This window comes from Narcine bancroftii, chromosome 6 (genome assembly GCF_036971445.1).
Source record: "Narcine bancroftii isolate sNarBan1 chromosome 6, sNarBan1.hap1, whole genome shotgun sequence".
NCBI classification, from domain to species: domain Eukaryota; kingdom Metazoa; phylum Chordata; class Chondrichthyes; order Torpediniformes; family Narcinidae; genus Narcine; species Narcine bancroftii.
In genome coordinates this window covers 136,852,508-136,865,371 of record NC_091474.1, presented here as the reverse complement: position 1 = coordinate 136,865,371, position 12,864 = coordinate 136,852,508, and the positions used below count along the sequence as shown (strand labels likewise).

The window sequence follows — 12,864 nt, the reverse complement described above, 5'->3', positions numbered from 1 at the left end:
AGTGTAATGACTGTGCTTACAGCAATTGGCTGAGAGCTTAGCCACGCCTACTGTCTGGGCCTTAAAGGGCTGTGTCCCTAGCCAGGTCGGATCATTCTGGATTGGTCAGCCACCTGTGAGGAGCTCCTGTCTTTTGCTAATAAAAGCCTTGGTTTGGATCAACAAGTCTTTGGTTCTTTCAACGAGCTCTGGTCGGCCACCTGTGAGGAGCTCTTGTCTTTTGCTAATAAAATTGTAGAGCTCATCGAAAGAACCAAAGACTTGCTGATCCAAACCAAGGCTTTTATTAGCAAAAGACAGGAGCTCTTCACAGGTGGCCGACCGGTCCAGAATGATCCGACCTGGCTAGGGACACAGCCCTTTAAGGCCCAGACAGTAGGCGTGGCTAAGCTCTCAGCCAATCGCTGTAAGCACAGTTATTACACTCTAGATACTGTAACTATATACATTGGTGATAGGTATGTACTATCACACTCCCAAATCTTATACTCTATGCTCTGATTTATAAAGACCAGCATTCCAAAAGCCTTCTTCACTACCCTATCCACCTGAAATTCCACTTTTATGGAACTGTGTACCATTATTTCTCGATCTCTCTGTTCAATTGCATTCTTTAATGCCCTACCATTTGCCATGTATGCCCTATTTTGATGAGTCCCACCAAAATGTAGCACTTCATACTTGTCAGCATTAAACTACATTTACTAACTTGCAGCCCACTCTTCTAACTGGCCCAAATCTCTCTGTAAGATTTGAAAAAAATCCTCACTAACTACAACACTACCCATCTTAGTATCATCTGCATACTTACTAATCCAATTTACCACCCCATCATCTAGATCATTAATGTATATTGCAAACAACAATGACCCTAGTATAGATCCTTGAAGCACACCACTAGTCACCGACCTCCGACCCATCAAACAGTTATCCACCACCACTCTCTGCCATCTCCCATCCAACCACTGTTGAATCTACTTTACTACTTCCATATTCATTCATAACAATTGAACCTTCTTAATCAACTTTCTGTGTGGGATCTTGTCAAACGCCCTACTGAAGTCCATATAGACAACATCCACTGCTTTACTCTCATCAATTTTCCTGGTAACCTTTTCAAAAAATTCAATAAGGTTTGTCATACTTTAAACACTTTAAAATTTTGTTGTTTAAAATGTTACAGAAATTTAAACTACCAGAAAAATTTATTAACTGGATTAGAGCATTATATAATGGACCGTTAGCAAAGGTAGTAATAAATAGATATGTATCAGATCATTTTAAATTAAGCAGGTCAACAAGACAGGGATGCCCATTATCCCCTTCACTGTTCGCTTTGGTTATTGAACCACTGGCGGAGTTGATAAGGAAGGAAACTATGATAAAAAGGAATAAAAATGAAAGAGAAAGAATATAAAATCAGCCTATTTTCAGATGACATCATAGTATATTTAACAAAGCCAGATAAGTCAATAAAAAAACTACATACGAAACTGGAAGAGTATGGAGAGATATCAGGGTACAAGATTAACATCAATAAAAATGAAGGGATGCCAATGAACAAAGTGGATTATTCAGAATTTAAAAAAGAAACCCCTTTTAAATGGCAATCACAGGTGAAACGTTACCTTGGTATCAGAATAGATAACAACCTAAAACATTTATACAAATTAAAATATGAACCATTAATTAAAAAAATACAGGAAGATTTAGAGAATTGGAAAGAACTACCATTAATTTTAATAGGAAGAGTAAACTATATTAAAATGAATGTGTTCCCACGAGTGCAATATCTATTCCAAACGTTACCAATTCCCCTGACAGAAATTTTTTTGTATAACTCAAGAAAACAGTGAGGAAATTTTTATGGAAAGGTAAGAATAGCGCTAGAAAACTTAACATGGAGTTACAAACAAGGAGGGTTACAGCTACCAAACTTCAAAAATTACTACAGGGCATCACAGTTAAGGTACTTATCAGATTTTTATCAGAGAGGAGAAAAACCAGACTGGACTAAGATAGAATTAGACAAATTTGGAGAGAATATCCTGGAACACATACTTTAACATAACATAACAATTACAGCACGGAAACAGGCCATTAGGCCCTTCTAGTCCGCACCGAACCAAACACCCCTTTCTAATCCCACCTCCCTGCACAATGCCCATAACCCTCCATCTTCTTCTCATCCATATACCTGTCCAACCTTTTCTTAAATAATACAATTGACTCCGCCGCCACTATTTCTCCCGGAAGCTCATTCCACACGGCTACCACTCTCTAAGTAAAGAAGTTCCCCCTCATGTTATCTCTAAACCTCTGCCCCTTAATTCTTAACTCATGTCCTCTTGTTTTAATCTTTCCTCCTCTTAACGGAAATAGTCTATCCACATCCACTCTGTCTATCCCTTTCATAATCTTAAATACTTCTATCAAATCCCCTCTCAACCTTCTACGCTCCAAAGAATAAAGACCTAATCTGTCCAATCTCTCCCTATACTCTAGATGCTTAAACCCAGGTAACATTCTGGTAAACCTTCTCTGCACTCTCTCCACAAATGGGATAAAAAAATTGGTGCAATACAACAATTCACCAGTACTACATCATATACTTAAATTAAGGAAAAGAATACACCTGGAAGAAAAAAAGATAAATTATCAAATACCAAAAATGTTATTAACACAAAACCCATTAATCCCCTTTACAATAGATAATTTATTTTTCAAGGAATGGGATAGAAAAAGAATCAAGAAAGCAGAAGATTGCTTTTTGGGAAATAATTTATTAACATTTGAGCAATTAAAACATAAATATGGAATAACACATGGTACAATGTTTGCATATTACCAAATGAAAACTTATTTAAAAGATAAACTGGGAAATAGCTTGAAATTACCAGAAAGTAGCAGCTATGAATATTTAATCACACACACAAGGATAATTTAAAAATTTATTACCAACATGTACATCAAATTACAATATAAGGAAGAGGATGAAACAAAATATAAACTGAAACAAAGTTGGGAAAAAGATTTAAACACAGAGATAAAGAACAAAACATTAGGATAAGTTATGTATAGGAACAATGAGGAACACGATAAATATTAGATTACTTAGGATACAATATAACTGGCTACATAGATTATATATCACTCCTCAGAAATTAAGAGTGGTACCCAACAGCATCGGATAGATGTTTTTGCTGTAAACAAGAGACTGGAACAACATTACATGCAATTTGGACATGTTCAAAAGTAAAAACTTTCTGGGAAGATCTAAACCTAATGTTAAACAAAATCACAAAAAAAAACCAAAAGATCCAAAAAAAATTCTGTTAAATAATATGAGACAAAAAATTAAGACTAAAATTAGACAGACCCCAAATAAGATTTATTATGACAGTGTTTGCAGTAGCAAAAAAATGTCTTATGACAACCTGGAAAATAGAAACAAGCCTTAAAATACAATAGTGGCATACAGAAATAAACAAATGTATTCCATTAGAAAAAATTACATACAATCTGAAAGACAAGTATATATTATTCAAACAAATTTGGGAACCATACACAAAATATGTCGGAGAATGCCGACCACAAACCTCCATCTCATAAAACGGCATAATTATGAACACAATAAGATTTAAATATGTGAAAGTGGATGATACAACTTTTTTCTTTTTTTGTTTTTTGTTATTTCTTTGTTTTATGTGTTTTATTATTTATTGATTTTTGAATTTTGAAGGGGATGGGGAAGGGGAGAAAGACGAAAGGGGAGAAATTTCACTATGTATATATTGATAATCATCATTTGTGGATGTTGTTATTGATATGACTCAGTGCAAGAAATAAAAAATTAAAGAAAAATAAGATTTGTCATACATGACCTTCCACGCAAAAATCCACGTTGAGTGTTCCTAATCAGACCATGTCTATCCAGATAATTATACATACCATCTCTACAAACATTTTCCACCACTGGCATCAAACTTACAGGCTGATAATTGTTCCTTGAACCCTTTTTATACTATGGAACAATGTGCACAATCCACCAATCCTCTGGCACCATCACATCGCTGACATTTTAAATATTTCTGTAGAACCCCCTGCTATTTCTACACTGACATCCCTCAAAGTTCTAGGGAATATCCTGTCAGGATCAGGAGACTTGTCCACCTTTATATTTCTTAAAAGCTCTAGAACCTTCAATCATCAGCGTCCATAACTTCCCTACGTGTTTCCCTTACCTGACATAATTCAATATCTTTCTCCTTAGTAAATACTGAAGAAAAGAAATAATTCAAAATTTCCACCATGTCTTTTGGTTCCACACATAGCTGACATCTCTGATTCTCTAAGGGACCAATTTTATTCCTTACTATCCTTTTGCTGTTAATATAACTGTAGAAACCCTTTGGATTTACTTTCACCTTATTTGCCAAAGCAACCTCGTATTTTTTTTAATCTTTTCTAATTTCTTTCTTCAGATCCTTTTTACATTCTTTATATTCCTCAAGCACTTCATTTTCTCCATGCTGCCTATATTTACTGTAGGCATCTCTCTTTTTCCAAACTAAGTTTCCAATTTCCTTTGAAAACCATGGATCCCTCAATCTTTTAACCTTTTCTTTCAATCTAACAGGAACATAAAAATTTTGTACCCTCAAAATTTCACCTTTAAATTACCTCCATTTCTCCATTACATCCTTCCCATAAACAAATCACTGCAATTCACTCTCATTGCCTCAAAGTTAGCCTTTCTTCATTCAAAAATCTCAACCCTGGGTCCAGACCTATCTTTCTCCATAACTATTTTGAAATTTATGGCATTATGATCACTACTCCCGAAGTTCTCCTGAACACACACCTCTGTCACCTGACCTATCTCATTCCCTAACAGGAGATCCAACACTGCCTCTTCTCTAGTTGGTACTTCTATGTATTGCTGCAAAAAAATTTCTTGTACATATTTTATAAACTCCAAACCATCCAGCCCCATTATCATATGGGTCTCCCAGTCTATGTTCGGAAAATTAAAATCTCCCACAATCATCACCCTGTGTTTACAGCACATATCTGAAATCTCCTTACAAATTTGCTCCTCCAATTCTCGCTTCTATTAGGTGTTCTATAATACACTCCTATAAACATTTACTTTGCCTTTCCCATTCCTCAATTCCACCCAGAGAGCCTCCCTAGATGAGCCCTCCAAACTATCCTGCCAAAGCACTGCAATAAAATTTTCTCTGACAGACAATGCAACACCTCCACTTCTTGTCCCTCCCATTCTATCATACATGAAGCAACGAAATCCAGGAATATTTAACTGCCAATTGTAACTACATCTCACTAATAGCTACAACATCATATTTCCAAGTACCAATTCATGTTTTAAGCTCATCTACCTTTCTTAAAATGCTCCTAGCATTAAAATAAACAGATTTAAGATCTCTACCTCTAACTTTCTCCTTACCACCAACACTGTCAACAACCTTACTATCTTCTTTTTCTTCCTTCTCCCCTACATCTATTCCTCCACTCTGGTTCCCCTCCCCCTTTTTATCTCATTTAAATGTACCTGTGCCTCTCTAGCAAGCCTACCTGAAAGAATATTTGTGCCCCTCCAGTTCAGATGCAAACCATCCTGTAAGAACAGGTCCCACCTTCCCTGGAAAACTGCCCAATTGTCAATAAATCTGAAACCCTCACCCCTGCACCACGCCTGCAGCCACATGTTGATCCTCACAATCTTACTATTCTTAAACTCACTTGCACATAGCACTGGCAGCAATCCTGAGATTGCTATCCTGTCCTTTAACTTTTCTCCTAATTTCCTAAACTCACCTTTCAGTACCTCCTCACTCTTCCTGCCCATGTCATTGGTCCCCATATGGACCACGAATGACATCAGGCTGCTCACCCTCCCTCCTGAGCATTGGGAAAATTTGATCTGAGATATCTTGGACCCTGGTACCAGGGAGGTAACAAACCATCCAGGATACTTTATCTCTCCCACAAGATCTTCTATCAGTCTCCCTAACTATTAAATCCCCAATCACTACTGGCCTTCTCTCTTCCCTCCTTCATTTCTGAGCTGAGGGTCTCATCTCGGTGCCAGAGACTTGACCACTGCAGCTTGCCCCTGGTATGTCGTCCCCACCAACAGTATCTAAAACAGTATACTTGTTGTTGAAGGGGTGCCCTGCTCTCTCTCTGCCTCTTTCCCTTCCCTCTACAAAGTGACCCAGGTATCAGATTCCAGCTCCAATTTTTTAAACACAGTCTCTCAGGAGCTGCAGCTGGATGCGCCTTTTGCAGGTGTTGTCATCAGGGACAGACCAACTGTCCATGACTTTCCACATCCCATAACCAGAGCACTGGACTGCTCTAACCACTGCCTCCATAACTCACCTTTAAAATTAAGCAAAAAATTTACTCAATAAGCTCACCTACCTTACCACTCCAACAGCAGACTCTTCCTCAGCTTCTGCTTGCCAAAGCCTTTTGAGCCAAAGCCTCAGTGCTCCACTCCTTCTCTGTGCCACTCACTCGATAGTCCGCTTCTCACTGGACCCTCAGGGGCCAATGGGGTACTATATGTGTGCAGTCTTGACAAGCAGGCAATATCACATGGAGGAGGATGTGGAGAACAGTGAATTCAAGGAGGGATTACGTTGATTGTTTTCCAGTCCATACCAACCAAGGTTTTTATTTGAGGTAGTCCTATTTTCCTCTGTTTGGCTCATATCCCTCTAAAATGCTCCTGTTCATGTGCCTGTCCAAATTATTTTTAATGTTTTAATTATTCCTGGCTCTATCACTTCCTCTGGCAGTTCGTCCCATATACTCATCACTCTGTGTGAAAAACCTCTCAGGTCCCCTTTAAATCTTTCCCTCTCACCTTAAATGTATGCCCTCGTGTTTTAAACTCCCTTGCCTTGGAAAAGGACTGTCACCAACCACCTTATCTATGGATCCCTTGGTTTTATAAACCTCACTGAGGGCCCCTTTCAGCCCCTTTCGCTCCCAGCACATCCAGTCTCTCCTTCAGCCCCCAAATACATCTTTGGGAATCTTTTCCATTTCCATTCTAGCTTGGCACATCCTTCCTGTGATTAAATGACATTTTGTTAGGCCTTTGAAAGGTTCCACATGAGAGACTGATTCAAATGTTGATACATGGATTTTAGTAAAGTCTTGGATAAAGTCCCACATTGTAGATTGGTAAGTAAGGTAGGGCATATAGGAGAGAAGGCCAGCTAGCCAATTGGATAAAATATTGGCTAACTGACAGAAGTCAGAGAGTGGTAGTAAAAGGCAGTTTTTCAGACTAAAGAACTGTGACTAGTGGAGTACTTCAAGGTTCAGTATTAGGATCCTTACTTTTTGTAATATACATAAATGATATGGACAAGGATATTTGTGGCAAGATGAGTAGATTTCTAATGATGCAAAATGATGTGCTACAGTTGACCATGAAGAAGGTTGCCTACATTACAACAGGATCTAGATCAGATGGGAAACTAAGTGAAGGAGTGGCAGATGCAATTCAAGCCCAAGAAGTGTAACATGCTGTAAATTGTAGCAGGACAGGATTTATTCTGTTCACAGCAGTACCCTAAAGTGTCATGGAGCAGAGGAATCTAAGGGTGCAGCAACATTGTTCTTCACAGCTGAAGGCACAGTTAAACAGAGTTGGGGCAGTGAATACAAGTGTTGGAACATTATGCTGAAGTTATACATGACATATGAGGAAACACTTGGAATATTGTGTGCTTTTTTAGTTTATGAAGTTATTGCCAGGATTGTGCAAGTTGAATTACCATGAGAGACTGTAAAGACTATTTTCCTTATAGCACAGGATGTTGAGAGGTGTCAAAAAAGGAGACAGTCTGTTTTCCAGAGTAGGAACATAACTATAAGGCAAGGAGGTGGTATTTAGAAGGGACAGTTCTTTACTCAGAGGGTGGTGGGCACATGGAAAGAGATGCCAAAGTGGTAGAGGCAGGTATGTTAGCTTCCTTTAAGAAACACTTTGATAATTGTATGAATGGAATGGAGGAGTATGGGTCTAATACGGCCAAGTGGGACTAAAGCAGGAGGCCTCGTTGTTTAGCATAAATAAGCTGGGTCTGTCTATGCTGCATGAGCTTATTGCCTTATGAAATCGAGGGCAAGTTGGAAAACTGGATCTAAAAATGGCTTGGCAAAAGAGACAGATAGATGGAAGAGGGTTATTTTGTGATTAGATGCCTATGACTAACAGTGTCACTCCAGGATTCAGGGTCACTAATGGGACCCTTGCTGCTTTTAATATAGCTGAATGACTTGAATGTGGATGTGGGAAATAGATTCATAGAGTTGTATGGAAGGCAGTCCTAGGCTGCAGAGTGATACCAATGTGTTGGCGAACTGGGCTAAAAAATGGTAGATGGTGTTATTTTTAAATTAATAATTTAGACAGCAACACAGTTACAGGCCATTTCACCCCACGAGTCTGCACTGCCCAATTTACACCCAATTAACCTACACCTCCAGTATGCTTTGAACGTTGTGAGGAAACCAGAACCCCAGGGAAAACCCAATCAGACAAGGGGGGAATGTACAAACTCTTTACAGACAGCACTAGATTCAAACCCCAGTCTTGATCATTGGTGCTATAAATTAAAAATTTTTAATTTTAAATTTAGACATACAGCACGGTAACAGGCCAGTTCGACCAATGGGTCCGTGGTGTACAATGACACCCAATTGACCTACAATCCTTGAAATTCCAAAACGCTCTCCCACTGAAACTCTGATCACCTGACCAAACCCTTTTTCCAATGCCAGCTCTAGTATGCCTTGTTCTTTGGTTAGCTTTTCTGCATGCTGCTTCAAGTGACCCTCCTGGATGCACTTAGCAAATTCTGCCTCATTTAAGCCTCGTGTACTAAAGGTTATCCTTTTACATCCTTTTTGAATCTTCTGTGACTTTTGCTCTCCTTTCTCCCTCTGTGCAGATTAATTACTTGCTGTGCCACAGTCCTGACTCGAAGTGTATTTCCCACAAGGAGCTACCATCCACAACAAAATGCAGAAGGGGTGCTGCATGACTTGGCTCCACCCCTTGCCTGCCTGGTGATCACCCTGGCCTGTAGTTGAAATGTGGCCACGTCCCTAAGAGTGTTTTGGAAACAGTGTTCACAACTCTACGTTTTAAGATAGCTTGGATAAGGTTAAGTCTGGACATCAGCAGAAAGTGCTAAATTGGGGGAAGACTAATAACAACATTACTAATCAAGCAGGTGTGGTTTTAAAGATCATCTGAATTGAATTCAGGACTGGCAAATTCCAGTGAGGAAGAAAGACAAAGTGGGCAAGTTTCAGGAACTTTAGATGGTGAGCAATATTGAAAATATAGTCAGAAAGAAAAAGGATACACATGTAAGGTTCAGGATGCTGAAATCAAACAGGGTTCTTAAAGAGTATAAAATAGGCACAAAATAACTCAAATGAGATTCATGGGCCAAAATAAGTCACAAAATATCTATAGTAGTATTCAAGAAAATGCCAAGATATTTTACACATACATTAAAACCAAGGGAGAAGGACATGAGGATATGGAAGATCATGAGATCACTGTGGGGATCACTAATATTCTGGAACATGTAGGTAATTAAAGAGGAGAAGATGTTAGATCAATTGCAGAACATTCAAGTGGATATATCCCCAGATTGGCCAGTGTTACTCTTTTGCTTAAGAAGTGGAATATGGATAATGCAGCAAATTATAGGCTGGCGAATGGCGAGGAAGTTAGGGGAGAATATTTTTAGGGATAGGATTTACTCCCATTTGGAAAAGCACAGGCTTATAATGGACAGTCTGTATATGTATACATATTTTTTTGTGGACCTGGTAATGCCTTACAAACTTAATTAATTGTTTTTTTTTAGGAGGTGGAGAAGATGGTTGATGAGGATGTTGTCCAAAAAAGACTTTGTTTAGCGACTTAACAAGGTCCCTCATGGTAAGCTGATCCAGAATATTGACACTTGGTGACTTGGTTGATTGGCCATCAAAGACAGAGAATATTGGTGGAGTGATACTTCTCTGACTGGAGATCTTTTGCTGGTGGTGTTCCACAGGGATCCGTGCTAGGACTTCTGATGTTGGTGATATATGTAAATAATCTGCATGAAAATGGATTGATTAGTAAATTTTCAGATTGTACAAAATTGGTGGAATTGTAGATGATGAAAACTTCGATGTCTGAAGTATCAGAGGATGATGAAAGATCAGATCGATGCAAATGGTGTACGTCGACATTTTCAATCAGAGGAGTTGATCATGCTACAAAGTGAAAGAGGGGAGGGGGCTGAGGAAGAAGGATGAGACCTTTAAAGTGAGAGGGAGAAGGGGTATTTTTAATTATGAGGGGTCTAGACAGGCTCTCTCTAAAGACCCAAACAGTTAACTGACTAATTCTACCTGTAGATGCTGCTTGACCTTCTGAGTTTCATCAGCTTCTCATTGTTTGCAGGAGAAAAAGGCTTGGCTTAAAATGTGAGGGAGAGAGAGAGAGAAAGAGAGGGGCCAGGGACTTGAAGAAGATTGGACAGGAGGTAAAAATCTCAAAGAATAACCTGAAGATTAAACATGAAAGAAAATTTAAAGTATAAGATAAAGCCAGCTAGACATGCATAGATATTTTAAAAAGGAGAAAGTTCAATAGCATTGGTTCTAGTTTCAAGAGGATGGCTTAACAACTAATTTTAATTAGTGGCTAGATAATAAATGTTGGCTTTAATTGTCCAAAATTTGTGCAATTCTGGTTGCCCCATTACAAGAAGGATGTGGCGGGTGGGAGCTAGAGGAGAGTTTGGACAAACTTGGTTTGTTTTCCTTGGAGTGTCAGACATTGAGGGGTAGCCTGATTGAAGTTTATAAAATGATGATGGGCATTAACATTCAGAATATTTTTTCAGGATAAACATGTCACAAACTAATGGAGATGCACTTACAATGAGAGGGGGAGAGTTTGAAGAAGATATGCATGGAGAATTTTTAGAGACTGGTAGGTGCCTGGAACAGGCTACGAGAAGTAGTGGTGGAAGCAAATTCAAGTCTAAGTTCATTATCATCTGACTGTTCATTATACAACCCAGCAAAACAGCATTTTTCTGAACCACATACACACAGAGACACAAAATACATAATAATTACATATACATAGAAGATATAAATTAAAATAAATATACAGTATATAATTTTGTGAGATGATTACTTGGTTACAAATTTGTGTGTGTGTGAAACTGGTTCAATGGGTCCCAAGGGCAATGAATTGAAGTTTTTTTGGGGTTTTTTTCAAATTTTATTTATTGAAAAATTATTGGTAAACATACAAAATACACTTCACAACAAAATTTTTTAATATAGATGAAAATAAAAAGAAAAAAAGAAACCCCCCCCCCCACCTCTTCGGCCAGCTCTCTTAAGGAGAGCCAAAGAAATATATATTTTTCAAAATTTAAAAAAGAATAAAATAAATCAAAGTACCTCTAAATGCATATATTCCAAATATAATGACCACTTATTAACAAAAAAAATTACCTTGCAAACCATAAGTAATTTTATCTATAACAATACAAGCTTTCATTTCATTATGCCATCTCATTATACTAATTACTGTCTTATCCTTCCATGTACTTGCTATTCATTTTCGAGCTACGGACAACACTAAATATACAAATGTGATTTGAAATTTATCCAACCCCAATCCCTTTAAAGGAACCACATAACCCAGTAAAAAAACAGATGGATCTAATGGTAACTTAATCTTATACAATTTTTCAAAATTGACTTAATTTCTTCCCAAAATGGTTGTACATACATACAAGACCAAACAGCATGTAAAAAAAGTTCCAACTTACATGCCACATCTAAAACAGGAATCTGAATTATTAAAGCCTTATTTTTTCAATTTCTCAAGAGTTAAATATAACTGATGCAAAAATTATAATTAACCATTCCATATCGTGCATTTGTCAATCTAGTAACACTATCATGACACAAATCCATCCAGTAGTCTTCAGGAAAAACAAAAGTTAAATCAATTTCCCATTTAAACTTAGATTTTTCCCATTCCGACTTGTCCATATTATCTTGTAATACTTGATACATAACAGAAATATAACCCTTTTTAGGCAGAGAAGAAATCAAAGACTCAAACTCCGATGATACAGGTAAAACCATCTCTCTACCATACATTTTTTTTAACCAGTGACCGGAGTTGATAATAAACAAATCAAGAAGCTTCAGCAATATCAAAACGCACTTTCAATTGAGTAAAAGAAAGAAATTGACCTTCTACAAAACAATCCTGCAATATTTTTATACCCTTAAAATCCCAATTCTTTAAATGACTATTAAACAATGAAAAAGGAATAAGCTGATTATTATATAATGGCATTAAAATAGATAATTTACCTTTTGATCCTATAGTCTTATTCTTTTTTGTCTATAACATCAATAAATGTTTTAATATCGGCACATTATACTCCCGTAATAAATCTATATTCCACTGAAATATAAATTGATGTACTGCAGTTTCAGAAATACATGCCATCTCAACTTTAGCCCAACTTGGAGATTGATCCAAATCCATCAAACCACTAATAAATTTAAGTTAGGCTGCCTCATAATAATTCTGAAAATGAGGTAATTGCAACCCACCTAATGCGTACTTCCAAGTAAGCTTATTTAATGCTACCCTGGGTAATTTATCTTTACATAAAAATTCCCTAATAGCTTTATTTAAATCCTGGAAAAAGTTCCTTGTAAGAAAACACGGTATATTGATTGAAACAAATATTGAACCTGGCCAAT

General features: G+C 37.5%; 1 protein-coding gene across 1 annotated transcript in view; it reads left to right on the top strand.

Annotated features, from left to right (window-relative positions):
* The window catches only part of fbxo25 (F-box protein 25), a 165,070-nt gene that overhangs the window by 123,750 nt on the left and 28,456 nt on the right, over positions 1-12,864 (top strand). The window contains exons 11-12 of the transcript XR_011340330.1: positions 9,933-10,006; positions 10,965-11,053. The gene's annotated coding sequence lies outside the window, so the exon portion shown is untranslated. The remainder of the gene's footprint in view (positions 1-9,932; positions 10,007-10,964; positions 11,054-12,864) is intronic.